At 51.6% G+C, this 15,690-nt stretch overlaps 1 protein-coding gene across 1 annotated transcript in view; it reads left to right on the top strand.

Annotated features, from left to right (window-relative positions):
* Positions 1-767: 767 nt before the first annotated feature.
* Positions 768-15,690, top strand: part of FRMD4A (FERM domain containing 4A) — a 217,079-nt gene continuing 202,156 nt past the window's right edge. Inside the window, exon 1 of the mRNA XM_047066791.1 lies at positions 768-829. The gene's annotated coding sequence lies outside the window, so the exon portion shown is untranslated. The remainder of the gene's footprint in view (positions 830-15,690) is intronic.

Here is a 15,690-nt window from a genome sequence, read left to right as displayed (position 1 = left end):
AGATAACAATTGGACGACGCGGAGGGCTAAGCGCCGCACCTTCAGCCCAGTTCGGCCCAGGTGGCCTCCGCCGGCGGCTCCCAGGGTAGGAGGGGGCTTCCCGCGGTGGATCTGCTGGGGTTTGTCCGGGAGGCGGGGGGCCCTCCGTTTCGGCATCCCTGCGCTGCCTCTCGCACGCCTGGCTCCGCACGGCCTCTCCCGGGTTGCGGCCGCATTCGGGACCTAACTTCGTCCCGGCCGCGGGCGCAGCGGCGAGGGGACGCGGGGCTCGGCCGGCTCCCGGGGCGAGCGCAGGGGCGCGGGCGCTCATTGTTGTCCGGGCGCGGGCGGCGCGGGACTCGCCGGGGCCCGCCCTCCGCACCTCCCCGCGGCCCGCCTGCCCTCGCCGGCCGCGCCGGGGCGGGGGGGGGGGGGCAGCGCGCAGGGGTGGGGGCCGTGGGGGGCGTGGCGCGGGGCGTGGAGGCGGGCAGGGCGCCCCGCAGCATGCGGCGGGCCGGGCGCGGGCGGGGGGCGGGCCGGCGGCGGTGCGCCCTGGCGCGCGGCCAGGCTCGGCGCGAGAGGCGCGAGCGGGCGATGGGCTGACGGCGGACCCGCGGCGGGGGCGGGGCGGCGGGGGCCGGGGCGGAGGCGGCGGCGGGGGCGGCGGGGGCGCGCCGGGACCCGGCGGGGCGGCTGCGGGCGCCGCGGAGGAGGCGGAGGCGCCGGGCGCGGATGCCGCCGGCTAGGCCACGGGCCTGCGCACCCGGGGCGAATGGGACGCCGGTTCCGGTGGATCCGCCGCTGCAAACCTCGAGTTCCTGGGCTCCGGGCGAAGCGCAGCAAATAAAAGGTAACGTGTCTTTGTTTCCCAGCCGCGACTGCCGGGAGGGATTCTGCAGCGCTTCGGTGTCCCTTTTTAAATGCTGGGGCCGGTGAAAGGGACATGACACTTCTTCCCTGGGAGCGTGGAGTCTCTGAGGTCGCGGATGTGACATTTTTTTCAATGCACACCCCACGTGCGGCACCTACCACACTCCCTGCTGCTGCCGGCCCCCTCCCCCCATACACTTTCTCCGGCATCTCCACCTTACGCTGTCTGAATTTACCCGGGGAGAAAGGAAAGGACGTTGCTGTAAGCAGACCTGGGTGGGATTTTTTTTTTTTTTTAAAGAAACACCGTTTTTATGGAAGTGACAGGGGAGTCCTGTGCTTGGGGTGCCCGAGGGTGGCAGGAGGCGGGCAGATGATCGTGCTGAAATTGACTGCCCTTTTCCATTCCAAATGGCTGCAGCAAGTTTGATGCATAGAGAAAGGGGGAGGAGAACTGGAGGAAACCTTCTTTAGGACGCGGTCATTTACAAACGACCAAACGGCATTGCCTCGGTGGTGCAGACAGATGCCCGGACGTTGGTCCCTGTCGCGTTTGGGAGAGGTGAACCAGTCCTGCGCTTTGAAAGCGGTGTGGGCTGCCCCTGTGTGAGCAGGAACTCGGTGCCTTTCTCCAGGAGCTCGTTAGCAGAGTAACCGCTCAGCAGATTCAAGCAAATTCTGCAAAATTTCCGAGGGATGGCCCTTCTAATAATAGCTCTGGCGGTGGTTTCCTAATAGACACTCGTTCTGAATGATGCGGCCATGCCAGGCTGCCGGAAACTCAGCTTGCTGAGAACGGCGACCCGACGCCGGTGAAGGACTCCCTGACCCCACCATGAATGGATGAGGCGCTTTCTCCCCTATGAATGGAACATCCCAACAGAGGCCACTACCGCTGCGCTGGCTTCTTTCCCTTTGAGTCCTCGCAGCTTCTCGTGAAAGGGATTCTCAGAGCACCTCAGACAGGCACTTTTCTAAACCTGAGCTCTTCCGCGGTGACGGCCTCTTCGGTGTTGGAGGGTCACCGAGGTATTTTTAGACACCTGGTCAGGCCGACTTGATCTGCGTTCACCTGATTGGGCTTTAGGCAGCCGCTTGCACAGTCCTCCCTGCTCAGCATCCAAGCCTTGTGCTTTCCCAGCCGGAGAGCCAGGAGCGAACTTCTGACCTCATCCAGGGAAGCCGCGGCCGACCCCGGGGAAGCACCTCAGGGATGGGATGCAAAAAAATGCCTCATATTCACTGGCACTTAGCTCTGTGTGCCATCTTGAAAACGTACGACAAAGTGGGCGTTAGGGAGACAGGGAGGACCCACGCACGCTTCACTGTTTTGTTTCTGGTCTTTGCATCACTTCGTGTTCCTTCGTAGCATTTGACCCCATTTCTGTGGAGTCTGATTTGGCCCCGGCCAGTAGCCCAAACCTTCGGATCAGCAGAAATCCGATTTTGAGTCTCCAGGTGCCACGCATCTCCTGCAACCCAGAGTGATCAGGGGATGAGCCACTTCTGTTGGCCGACGGAACCATTCTGCCGCAAATGAAACCTGGATTTATTGAAGGCACAGCGGAAATGAGGGTCATGCAACAAATAGATTGGAATCCATATGTAGAGGTTAAACCACTACAGTCAATTTAGTTGGAAGCAATATTTGGACATGCTTTGAAATCAATAGTATACTGTCCTGCCCGTGAACAGAATGTTTGCACCCTGAGAACTTGGAAAGAAGTTTCACCTGAGGGCAAAAAGTTGTGTGGGCGGAGTAACCCTTTAGAAAAGAAAGAGAAAGACAGTTTCAGTTCCTCTTGTGTCAGAGGGAAGCACAGTTTGTAGAAGTGAGGATCAGAAAATCCCTGCACCCTCTTTTGTTCTGACCAAGCGTGTGTTATCAGCCGCTGCTGTTGCCGTCTTCTCTTTGGCACTCGTCTTGAACTAATTTTATTAATAAGGCTTGTTATTTATGGTACGGGGCCTCTTTGTCATGTGTAGGTGCTATTGCCAAATCCCCTGATGGCCTGGCAGGTGGCTGGTGCCATTAGCATTATCCTGTCGTTGGGAAACTGAGACCCCTTGAGGTTCAGGGAGTCGCTGATTTCATAACCCGCGAGGCATGCACGGCAGACGTGTACAGTGCTCGGTGTGGGGGGAACAGCAAGGTTACAGCCTCAGGTCGAAGAAAAAGCCAAGAGGAATGAGTCCTTGCCTGGGTTCTGGAACTTGGGAAAAGGCTGGATAGATGAGTGGGCGTGCCATCGTTTGTGCGGGAAGGGGCTCTCTCGGCAGCCTGGCTGAGTGGAGGGGAAGGTGTGGCTGGTCTGTGATGAGATAGAAGAAGGGTCCAGGAAACCTTGCACTGAGGGGACCTGTCGGGGACCCGTGGCTTTAGTAAGTGTGGGGCGGGTGAGACCTCCTTCACGGAGATCACTCTGGACTTCCCTGCATCTGCGTTCCAACTTGTGTTCTCGTTCTTGACGCGCGTGTGTGGGTGAGTAAGTAGAACACTTACTTCCACTTCTACTCACGTGCTGTGTGCTTATCTGTTCTAAGGGTTGCGTTTAGCCTGACACACTGAATGACTGAAAAAGCGAGGGGGCACTTTCCAACCTAAAGCTTTGTTCTTAGACAATTTTGCGTACGTAAATACTTATCATTTATTTATTTTATTTTATTTAAAAAATTTTTTTTGATGTTTATTTATTTTTGAGACAGAGAGAGACAGCATGAATGGGGGAGGGTCAGAGAGAGAGGGAGACACAGAATCCGAAGCAGGCTCCAGGCTCTGAGCTGTCAGCACAGAGCCTGACGCGGGGCTCGAACTCCCGGACCGCGAGATCGTGACCTGGCTGAAGTCGGACGCTCAACCGACTGAGCCACCCAGGCGCCCCTCATTTATTTATTTTAAAAGAAGGAACAGTACAGGGGCGCCTGGGGTGGCTCAGTCGGTTGAGCATCTGACTCTCGATTTCGGCTCAGGCCATGATCTCACAGTTTGTGGGTTCGAGCCCTGCGTTGGGCTCTGCGCGGACAGTTCAGAGCCTGCTTGGGGTTGTCTCTCTCTCCCCCTTTCTCTCTCCCCCTCCCCTGCTCGTGCTCTCTATAAACAAATCAGAAGGAACAGTGCGGCTTCTGGAGCATTTCTAGTTTAATAGGTCAAAATGAGAAATAGACCTGATCATAGTTAAATAGCTCTTGAAGTTATCTTAATTCACTCTGTGTACAGTATCAGAATGGATAAGTCTGGATTCAGGGATGGCTTTCATTCCCATCTTTTTTTTTTTTTTTTTAAATTTTTTTTTTCAACGTTTATTTATTTTTGCGACAGAGAGAGACAGAGCATGAACGGGGGAGGGGCAGAGAGAGAGGGAGACACAGAATCGGAAACAGGCTCCAGGCTCTGAGCAGTCAGCACAGAGCCCGACGCGGGGCTCGAACTCACGGACCGCGAGATCGTGACCTGGCTGAAGTCGGACGCTTAACCGACTGCGCCACCCAGGCGCCCCTCATTCCCATCTTTTACCTCTTAGAGGTCACCCAATGTGTCAATAAAAATTGTGGCAGAAATTCTCTCTTTAGGTTTGTGCATGGCGAAAGATCCCAGCACCTCGATGAGAAGTGGTTTCTGAGACCTCACAGGGACATAAGCCCTTGGGATAAAGATCTTCCAATGGTTATTCAGTCTGACTTCCAAAAACTGGATTCCCCTTGAGCCAAAGATGCTGCAGGCTCCCATTCCGTCGCGACCTCCCCGGGACGCTGTGGGTCTCCCTTTACTCCACCCTCCCGCTTCCGATTCTTTGCCGCCCATTTCCATTTCCCTCTGAAATGTAACGAATGGAACACAAGGGGACGTTGGAGTTGAAGTGAGAGAAAGTAACCGCATCATTCCACTGCTTGCACAGGATACAGAGGTACTTGAACTTGTCCTACAATAAGCACAAGCAGAGACTTGAATCGGGGAAACCTGGCCACTCTCGGGGGAACGGTGGGATTTGAGTCTTTTACTTGGTGGTGTTCTCTTGAGCCCTAATCAGACCCCAGTACCCTGCTGGTATTTTCTGTTTCTGTTTTTCCCAAGACCTCTGATCTCAGAGGCTGGTTCAGTAGCTGTTGGAGCTCTGGGCTTCAGGTTCCCCTGCTGCACATGCAGAGTTGCTGGTTTCACTACTCTGTCCTCCAAGAAGGTTTTGAATCAGCATAAATCCGGCTTATCAAACATTCTGTCCCCAGCAGTTTCCTTCTGGTTCCCTAAATCCATCATTTCCCACCCTTTCCTCTGTCCCGAGAGATCAGCGTGTCTTTCTCTTATAAGGAGTGATTCAACCACACCCTTACATTTATGGCAGTCGGTTCCACCACTAAAAGCACCATCTTAAAAATACCCATCAGGGGCGCCTGGGTGGCGCAGTCGGTTAGGCGTCCGACTTCAGCCGGGTCACGATCTCGCGGTCCGTGAGTTCGAGCCCCGCGTCGGGCTCTGGGCTGATGGCTCAGAGCCTGGAGCCTGTTTCCGATTCTGTGTCTCCCTCTCTCTCTGCCCCTCCCCCGTTCATGCTCTGTCTCTCTCTGTCCCAAAAATAAATAAACGTTGAAAAAAAAAAATACCCATCATTATGCCTCTCGTCCTCTCACATGAGCAGAGCGGTGGCCTCTTTGAATGAACTGCACTAATGCCTATTTGGGGTGCTAGAGAGGGAGTGTGTGTGTGTGTGTGTGTGTGTGTGTGTGTGTGTGTTCAGTTCTTAATTGTATCAGTGGAAATTAGGTATTTTCCCCCAAAGAGAAATGCTCTCCTCTTTGAAGATGGAAATGACTACCAAGAATAAAGACCGTGGTTATTGGAAAGAATGTGAAGAATATAAAGGAATAGGGGATCTGGTTCAGCTCAGTGGCCTCGTTACTACCAAATGATAATCAAGGAAAATAACCAAATAAAAATCAAGGTGGTAGCCCCGTTTGGAACTGCATGAGTACATACAGGCAGAGCTAAGTCTCATTTGGACGTGCGTTATCTAGGATCTAGCGTGTTAGGCAGGCAGGTCTCTATCTGTGGTGGTTTCTGGTTTTTTGTTTTAAACTCTGGCCGTTCCATGATGCAGTACAAGAAGAAACTAGTCCGCGGTCGAGATTATCTGTGCATGCACACTCGTCCCCCTGAACTCTGACAACATTCACACGTGTTTTCTGGCTTCCCTCTCATTAGTAGTCATTTGCCTGTCCATGGTTACTGTATACTTTATGTTCACATATGCTCATGGCGTTTAAGTCCCTGATCATCATGGGCACTCAGTGGGTCCTCCTGGAGTAAGTAAATCACTGAGGGAATTTATCATACTGTGCTCCCACGTGGAGACAGTTAGGCATCCTTAGAAACCTAGAAAGCCCACTGGTCTAAAGTGAAATGTACCCTGTTGGGTCATCCTGTGTCTAACCTTGTCTTAGTCTGCGCCGTGGTGTGGCCCCTCTTTCACAGTTGGTAATGCCTTGCCAACCTTAGGGCCAAAAGTCTTGGTACTGATGCAAAACCCTAAACCTTTTAATGATAATTTTCACTTCAAATGAGCCAGAAGCTCTCCCCCCCAAACCTCAGGCTATAACTCCATAGTTTCCATCAAAACTAGCCTGTTCTGGTGACTCAGTCTCCTTTACACGGCTTTCGCCTTTCTTTGTCCTTGCTGTATGAGGAATGCATGAAAAAAAAAGCGTGTAATGGGGAATTAGATTGATAATGCATGACAGCGAATGGAAATGATGGTCGGAGCCTTGCCAGGCTGTGCCATTCATAACCATAAAATGCACAATTATGCTCTCACCACATGCCTGTGAACAAGTATATAGATGCAACAAACCCAAACTAGGAAACCAAATAGTGTGGAACCATCTGGAGCTGGGCAGTGTACCTACAGACCGAGCTGGGGAATGCAGTGCTCACTTACCCATCTCTCCGCTCGCACTGGATGCCCCCTCCCCCCCAAGTATCAGATACTCATTTCTCTGTGGCTCAGAGACAGAGAGAGCGCGCATGCGCAGAAGAGAGGGGAGGGTAAGGACAAGAACCAGAGTGGAGCTGAACACAGTGGAGAGCAGTGTTCTGCATTCTCAATCCCCTTTTATTGGGATGGTTGAGTGTTTTGTAACAGAGTAACTACAGAGTGACCAGTACCGCAGATGTAGCCTGTAGGTCCCGGCCTGAGGGCAGAGGCCTCGAACCCTGCAACCCAGCAGGGGCTGACGTCACCCTGAATGTTCAGGGCAGGCTGTGAACCACGCACGTGTGAGATTTGGGGCTTATCAGTCAGGTCAAAGATTTCAGAGAGATGGAGTTCTAGGAATGAGAAGGGGCATATCGATTACTTTAACAGATGAGGAGATGTTTCCAGATACTCAGGGACCCTGCGAAGGCCTCAGTTACAGTGCTAAGACTAGAGGCCCCATCGCCTGACAAGGATTTAGACGATGCACGGAGGCATGGTGGCCAGAGAGAGGAACCGTGGCGTTATCCAGCGTGGCTATGACTTCTGTTTCTGCCACCTGCTAGCCATGAGGCCTTGGGTGAATGACTGAGTCTCTCTGAGCTGCAGTTTTCTTACTGACAAGAAAAGTTACATTCAGAGGAACCCGTGAAACAGTATCTATGAAACGACTAGCACAAAAATATGACTCTCTTAAGAGAAGTGATTTTGTCTTTGTATCCTTCCCCCTGTTCGCCCTGCCCCCGCCCCAGTTTGACTTGCTTGTATCACTGGAAGGTCCTGGAACAGTTAATATGGTGAGGGTTGGTTGGGGGGGGGGGAAGAGAAGAGGGATGATTCTTCCTTTACACCAAAAAACAGAGAGCGGATTTGAATTCTTCAGTTTTCAAAAATGATCCGAAAGGGCTTTTATCTTGAGAAAGAAAACTAGGAGAATCAAAACAAGAATTACAAAGGTGATGTCAGTCGGTGGTAATGCCGTCTTTTTCTACACAACAAAGGCAAAAATCCGGATCACTGTGTGACGTTCTTTGATTACTTCCCGTTCATTGCCACTAATTAGGAGGATTTTCAGCTGCTGTTTACTTATTGATGTAGCACTCAGGTAATGAATGCAGGGCGTTAATGGCAGAAAGAAGCCTAGAACCTGAGGTGTCCTAGATGCTGGTGGGAGTTTTTCTCTCGGCACCCACAACCCCGGGACTCTGCAAATACGGGGAGTTCCTGGGTAGCCTGAGAAATCAACATACCAATTTGCATAATACCCATCAGAAATTATTTAAGCACTTAATAACCTTCTTGGTGTTAAATAAAATAAATCAGAACGAGAGATGGTCCATCTTCTGGAGATGTTTATAGAACATTATAGCCAGATCCAGGACAAGGATGTATTTTAGGTGAACCCTCAGGGACAGCTTATGGGAATAGTTTGCCTGGACAAGGTGGAGTGAGCCAGAAAACAGAGGCTGGCGTTTGTTTGTGGTTCCTTCTTTCTTTGTGGTGGAAAATAGGGATTCTGTAACCCACCACAATTTAGTGTGTCGGCCATCGTGTTCCTAAGGTTGTAACTTAGTCGATAGAGGTTTTGTGCCTCTTTAAATTTTTTTTTTCAACGTTTATTTATTTTTAGGACAGAGAGAAACAGCATGAACGGGGGAGGGGCAGAGAGAGAGGGAGACACAGAATTGGAAACAGGCTTCAGGCTCTGAGCCATCAGCCCAGAGCCCGACGCGGGGCTCGAACTCCCGGACCGCGAGATCGTGACCTGAGCCGAAGTCGGCCGCTTAACCGACTGCGCCACCCGGGCGCCCCTTGTGCCTCTTTAGACACAGAGATCTAGAACTTCGAACTTGGGAGGGATATCCAAATACTCAAAGAATAATATCCAAAACCATAGTGTTTTGTTTTGTTTCTTATACAGCTAGACTCTTCTTTTCTTCTTGCCACCATAACTGACCACACTCAGGGAACTGACAAAACCCGACTGAAAAATCCCGTAAACTCTAAGGTTTTTTTTTTAAAAATTGTTTTTAATGTTTATTTAATGTTGAGAGGTAGAGAGAGAGAGAGACAGCAAGTAGGGGAGGGCCAGAGAGAGAGGGAGACAGAGAATCCGAAGCAGGCTCCAGGCTCCGAGCTGTCAGCACAGAGCCTGACGTGGGGCTTGAACTCATGAACCGTGAGATCATGACCTGAGCCGAAGTTGGATGCTTAACCGACTGAGCCACCCAGGCGCCCCTAAACTGTCAGTTTTATACTATTGTTTTCATTTGTCGAACGGAAATAGAGAAAAGTCGGTGTTTGAGCCCACGTGCTTATTTGCATGTAGCACAGGTGGACGGGAGCGAGGACACTTATGTCCCTGCCGTTTCCCTGCTGATGAGTAAGCGAGGAGGCAAACAGCACACGGCACTTGCTCCTGCCCTTGTCCTGAGACCCTCACTGAGACGCTGATTCTCCCTTTGGCTGTTGATCAATTTCCCCTAAATCTGACTCCTTAAAGGAGCTTCCAGAGTTCGCGAAGGCCTTGCTCAGTTTCCCCTCTTACCGGTGGTTGTTGGACCACCGGTCTCTGCCTCCTCCTCCGAGGTTCGGCAACCATTGTCCTGTGATAAATGAGTCACTAGTCTGCCTCACTCTTCCTCTTTGATGCATTACTAGTATTAAGCTCTTCAAGCCTTTAACAGTAAGTTTCTCCAGCGCCTTGCTCAGCTGTTTCCTCCCCAGATTCTTTTGGGGTGAGGTGCCCACTTGTAGTTCAGCGTCTCCCCTTTTGTTCCTGGGTTATCACAAGATCGTCACAGCATACCCCTTCCCCACCTTCCTAGCTTGGTGCATGTGTGCCTGTGTCTGCAGCACCCACACATCACCTCCCCACCCTTGTTGCCCCCTCCCGCCTGCATTTCCTTTAAACCACAGGGCTTCACATGGACCAGAAGGACCCGCCACAGCCTGGAAGCTCCTTGTTCCTTAAACTTCGGTTCTTTTTTTTTTTTTATGCGTATTTTTTTTGATTTTTTTTCTAATGTTTTTATTTATTTTTGAGACAGAGAGAGAGAGACAGAGCATGAGCAGGGAAGGGGCAGAGAGAGAGGGAGACACAGAATCGGAAGCAGGCTCCAGGCTCTGAGCCATCAGCACAGAGCCCGATGCGGGGCTCGAACTCACGGACCGTGAGATCGTGACCTGAGCCGAAGTCGGACGCTCAACCAACTGAGCCACCCGGGTGCCCCAATGCGTATTTATTTTTGAGAAAGAGAGCGTGAGCTGAGGAGTGGCAGAGAGAGAGGGAGACACAGAATCGGAAGCAGGCTCCAGGCTCTGAGCCATCAGCACAGAGCCCGATGCGGGGCTCGAACTCACGGACCGTGAGATCGTGACCTGAGCCGAAGTCGGACGCTCAACCAACTGAGCCACCCGGGTGCCCCAATGCGTATTTATTTTTGAGAAAGAGAGCGTGAGCTGAGGAGGGGCAGAGAGAGAGGGAGACACAGAATCGGAAGCAGGCTCCAGGCTCTGAGCCATCAGCACAGAGCCCGATGCGGGGCTCGAACTCACAAACCGTGAGATCACGACCTGAGCCGAAGCCAGATGGATGCTTAACCGCCTGGAAGCTCCTTGGCAGAACTTCTGTTCTTACGCTGACTCTCACGCACTGTTTCAGTCTGGTTGGGCTGCCAGAAAAATACCGTAGACTGGGCGGCTTATGAACTACAGACATTTCTTTCCTATAGTTCTGGAGCCACGGGAGTGTCTGAGGGAGGCATTCCAGGCAGGTGTGGGAGCTCGTCAAAGGCCCCGAGAGGAAAGAGTGACACGGAGGGAACAGTAAGGAGATGACTGTTGAAGAGCAGACTGAGTGAGGGGGGCACAGAGTCGGAATCACGTGGGGCCTCAAAAGCTTCCGACCCGGGGCAGGGGGGCATCGGAGAGTGCAGATCTGGGGAGCACCGCGGCCCCACCGGGGCTGCACAGGGATAGTTTTATGGTGCTGTGTGGGGACCAGACTGCGAGGCCAAGCAGAGGTGACACGGGAGGTGCCAGATGAGTGGCAGTTACAAGAATCGGGCAGGTGATAAATGATGATGAAGTGTTCAGTGTCTGGGTATTTTAGAGAGAACCAACGACATTTTCTGGTGGGTTGGGGGTGGGATGTGGGATGCAAGACAGAAGTCCACTTCTGGGGCCCAAGGAGCAGAGCTTGGTGCTGGAGTTGCTGGTATGTGACAGGGGAAAGCCGTGGATGGGGGTGGGTCGGGGAGGAGGATAGGTCAGCAGTCCTGTTTGGCACACGCGGAGTTTGAGGTGCCTTCCAGATCGCCACACGGCGACGTTGAGTGGGCAGGTTTATACAGAATCCTAGATAAGCCTGCGGAAGGAGGAAGCCCGGTGACGTGGGGCTCAGCCACCTAGAGATGATGTGAGATGATGCCAGGCCTCAGTCCTGAATAACACGAGATCTGAGGAAAAACCATAAGCACCAAACTTCAAAAGAAAAGAATATAAGTTCTGAAAAATGAAGTAATTCCTTAAGGTGTGAAGAACTCTGTTATGGTGCGTTGCTTCAGCTGGAATTCTCCACGTCCTCCTGAGGGTCTCTTTTTTGATGTGTGAGAGGAGTATCTCTAACCCTCACACTGTAATCACATTTATTGATGGGCCACGGGCATACAATAAACACACATTTAAAGGGTCCTATTGGGTAAGGTTTTGTTTTTGTTTTTTGTTTTTCTGTTTTTTAAGTTTTAATGTTTATTTATTTTTGGAAGAGAGAGACAGAGACAGAGCATGAGCAAGGGAGAGGCAGAGAGCGAGGGAGACACAGAATCCGAAGCAGGCTCCAGGCTCCGAGCGGTCAGCCCAGAGCCCGACGCGGGGCTCGAACTCATGAACCGCGGTATCATGACCTGAGCCGAAGTCAGATGCTTAACCGACTGAGCCACCCAGGTGCCCCATCTTTTTTAACTTTTTAAATTTATTTTGACAGAGAGAGAGTGTGTGTATGCACAAGCGGAGAAGGGGCAGAGAGAGAGAGAATCCCAAGCAGGCTCTGTGCTGTCAGCTTGGAGCCCAGTGTGGGGCTCGATCCCATGATCCATGAGATCCTGGTCTGAACCGAAATCAAGAGTCGGGTGCTTAACCGACTGTGCCCCCCCCCCCTTGTTTGATAAGTTTTGTCATACGAAGCCATCTCCATGATCCAGAATTGTAATTCCCTGCTTCCAGTCAGTCACGTTTACTGAGACTCTTGTGTGTTTAAAGCTCCATGCTAGGAAGTGTGAAGGATCTGAGATGTAATCGCTCCCCCTGCCTCCTGTATTTGTTCTGATGTAGCATCCGACTCCCTACACAGTTCTCCAATGACAAGCTCATTTCAAGGCCTTTTCTAAAGTGTTTGCTGAAAGTACACTCAAGTTTGGGGTCCAGAGGGTTTGAAATGACGTATGTAGGCCACTTGACCTACCGGGACTGCTGGCTAAATCAGGAAAGAGGAACGATCAGGAGTCCTGCCCTCTTTTGATCCGTTGTGATACAGGCAGAAGACATGTCCCTCGTTCCTTCTCTCGTGGAAGCCGCCCAAACAGCGGGCTCGGCTCCGTCCTTATTTTCTGTGGGTAGTCAACACAATAATTACCTCCTGCCGAAAGCCTTGAGAAATTGTTTCTGTGTCCAATTAGAACTTTTGATTTGACTAGCAGATACACATAACGTCTTCACTTCTGTAACTACTCACTAACGATATGCACCCTGGATATTTTTAGATCTACCATTTGCCAGACGGCCATTGCATTTTAAGGCCTTGCATTTCCTGTGACAGCTTTTCCACTGAGAGACTTGTGGGACCGTGGGTGAAAAGGAAGGGGGGGGGTGCGGAATTCCTCTTTGGTTTTGGAATCCTCTCCCTCCCTCCCTCCCCCCGCCCTCCCCTTCCCTTCCCTTCCTTTCCCGGCCTTACGCCCACCCCCAGTTTTAAATGGGGAAGAAGTGCAGTGGTTCTGGAAACTTGTCCTGTGCACGGTGCTGGGGCAGCAGAATGAGGAGCCCCACGAGCAGGTCTCCAGCGGGGTCTGGGGTGGTTCGTGGGGCAGCCAGGCAGTGTTGACACCTCTGACAAGATGAACGGAGGAAGGGAGCCGCCAGTGCAGCTCGAGCGAGTGTGAGGAGTCTCTGCCAGGCGTCTCCAGCACAGTCCTTTCCAGACAAGTCCGTTATGTAAATATCCAGGCCGCAGCCTCCAGTCCGGATCGCCTGCCCGGTCGAGATGTCAAAGGTAGCTGCAAAAACTTCCCTGAATGCAAGCAGAGCTCCTCAGCTCTCCCCTCACTCAGCTCTTTATTGGGGCATCTGGGCAGGCAGGGGGGTGTGTGGGGGGGTGGTGATGAAGGCTTGCTGTTATCTCCGGGAGCTGGGACACCCCCCCCCCCCCCGCGGGACTGTGGCTTTCCAGACGGGGTCATCCACGGCCTTTCAATGTGATCTGCTGCGATGCTCCTGCAATTTTGGTCTGATCTGAGCATGAATCTCAAAAGGGCCAGCTGTTGGGCTGGAATGCTTCCTTCCAAGCCCGGAGGACTTGACATCTGAGCCCTGGGCCCCTGGACTCAAGCATAACAGGCGCTCAAGTGGCTGCTTCGTGTCCCCTGCAGGTTCTGTGAAAGCAGGTGGCCATGTCCCTTTCTTAGGTGGCCTTCTCCCCCTGTGCCGCAAGAGTCCCCTAAGAGGGGAATTCCAAAGACCTAAGAATAGAATTGCAGTGTCTTACAGGTGGTCTCCAAATCGCGCTTCCGTCCCCTACATCCCCGGGGATAACGGAGAGCTTGCCTGTCATTAACAAAGGGCATTGTTTAAGCGAAGGAAAACCCGCCTCCAAATTGTGTGGCAAGACGCCCCAGCTACCCGTGATGGCCACGGGGATTTGACACGTGGCCCTATAGCTCATACGCGCTACAAAGAGTGCGTGTATTCCTCAGCCTGGGTTCTGGGCTCTGTGTCTACAGAACAGGCAAATCAAAACCGGTCTCACTGAAGGCAGAGTAAGTTGTATAGTACCTGTATTTTGGGGTTGCCCTTGAAATACGTAAGGATATATGTTGTGTGAATATACGTTTAGGAATTCGTGTAAAAATAGGTTCTGAGCGCCTGTTCGGACAGTCTTGTCATTCTGTGTCAGTCACACACACACGTATATCATTTTAATGTCAACAGAATGCGTACGGTAAAAATGTGATTCGTAAGACCCATAGTTGTAAATCGTGTTGTCTCATCCCGCTAATCACAGTATAATCACAATAAGGAAAAATTGGGGGAAAAAAAAATCTGTAATTTAAAATGACAGACTGAATTAGACGTTAGAGCATATAGGCAAATTCATCCTGTTACCAAGAAAACGTCGTTGAAGTTCTTGGTCACCAAGTGCATGGATACAAAACCAGGCGTGTAGCCACTGCACACAGCCTTGTATTTTAAACACAGGACATTGGCCTGCACGTTTGCACGAAGGACATGGGTAGGAAAAAAAAGCAGAGTGTGTTTGTGCCTGCCGGTCGGTGGTAGTGTGGTTTTTCAAAAACCTCGTGAAGCAGGGAGTGGATGTTGCCAATATTTGGTTCATCGAATGTAATATTGTGGCAGGAAGTGTTATAATACATGAGTTATCGGAACGAAATTTCTTGTTAAATTCTTGTCTGTAGGTGTGCACAGGTACCCGTGACACACCTTAGGGTGTTTCTGTCCCACCTCCCCCCCCCCACCCCCCCCCCCTCGCCGGAGGTCAGTAATCCTTTCTACAATGTCCCTGGCTAAAGGTCTTCCGGCCCCTTCCTGATCACATGCGGTGATGACGGGGCCACCCATTCCATTTTGAGCAGTGACGGTCTGTTTGAAAGTTCTCCCTTCTGTTGAATTCAGATGTGTCTTCTGGAACTTTTCTGCTCGTTGATTCCATTTCTGCCCACCCAAGCAAAGTTCTTCAGGCTCCTTACTAAATCATTAAATTTAATCATCATATTAGCATGAAATCATTGAATTAGCAAGTCCCTACATCCAGGCATGCCCCGTTGAATTTATACCTGGTTTTGTGTTTTTTCTTTTTTTTTAGGGTTTCTTCATTTTTCAGAGAGAGAGAGAGAGAGAGACAAAGCGTGAGTGGGGGAGGGGCAGAGAGAGAGGGAGACAGAATCTGAAGCAGGCTCCAGGCTCTGAGCTGTCTGCACAGGGCCCAGTGTGGGGCTCAAACTTATGAACCAGGAGATCATGACCTGAGCCGAAGTCGGACACTTAACCGACGGAGCCCCCCCAGGCGCCCCGAATTTATACCTGTTGTCTCCATGGAATCGACACCCTCCCTCTTCCCTCACTACCATGTCTTGGCCTGGGCCATAGATTATAGTGCAGCCTTTCCACTAGGATCTTTGTCGTGTAGGCTGGCATTTAGTTTTCCTGAGAAGACCTCATTTCCAGATCTTTACCCAATCTGGTTACTATTCTTTGCCTTGCTCTGCTTTCCTTCGTTTCCCATGTAAAATATGGCGCCCACAATGAACGTAGGTTCCCAGAAATGGCTTAACCGTGGTGGCGTGTGGGAGGGTCTAATTCCATTACTCAGGATGCTGTGCTTCTAGCATGTGAACTGAGAATCAGACCCCCAAACTGTGAATGATGCGATCCCAGCTGTTTTAGATTTTGAATTTTTTTTTCAACGTTTTTTTTTTTTATTCATTTTTGGGACAGAGAGAGACAGAGCATGAACGGGGGAGGGGCAGAGAGAGAGAGGGAGACACAGAATCGGAAACAGGCTCCAGGCTCTGAGCCATCAGCCCAGAGCCTGACGCGGGGCTCGAACTCACAGACCGCGAGATCGTGACCTGGCTGAAGT

The sequence above is a fragment of the Lynx rufus genome, unplaced genomic scaffold (genome assembly GCF_022079265.1).
Source record: "Lynx rufus isolate CCGP_SWC_20201006 ecotype Redwood Valley unplaced genomic scaffold, mLynRuf1.p SCAF_7, whole genome shotgun sequence".
Classification (NCBI taxonomy): Eukaryota; Metazoa; Chordata; class Mammalia; order Carnivora; family Felidae; genus Lynx; species Lynx rufus.
Note: the sequence above shows the minus strand (reverse complement) of the source record. Positions and strands in the feature narration are given on the sequence as shown.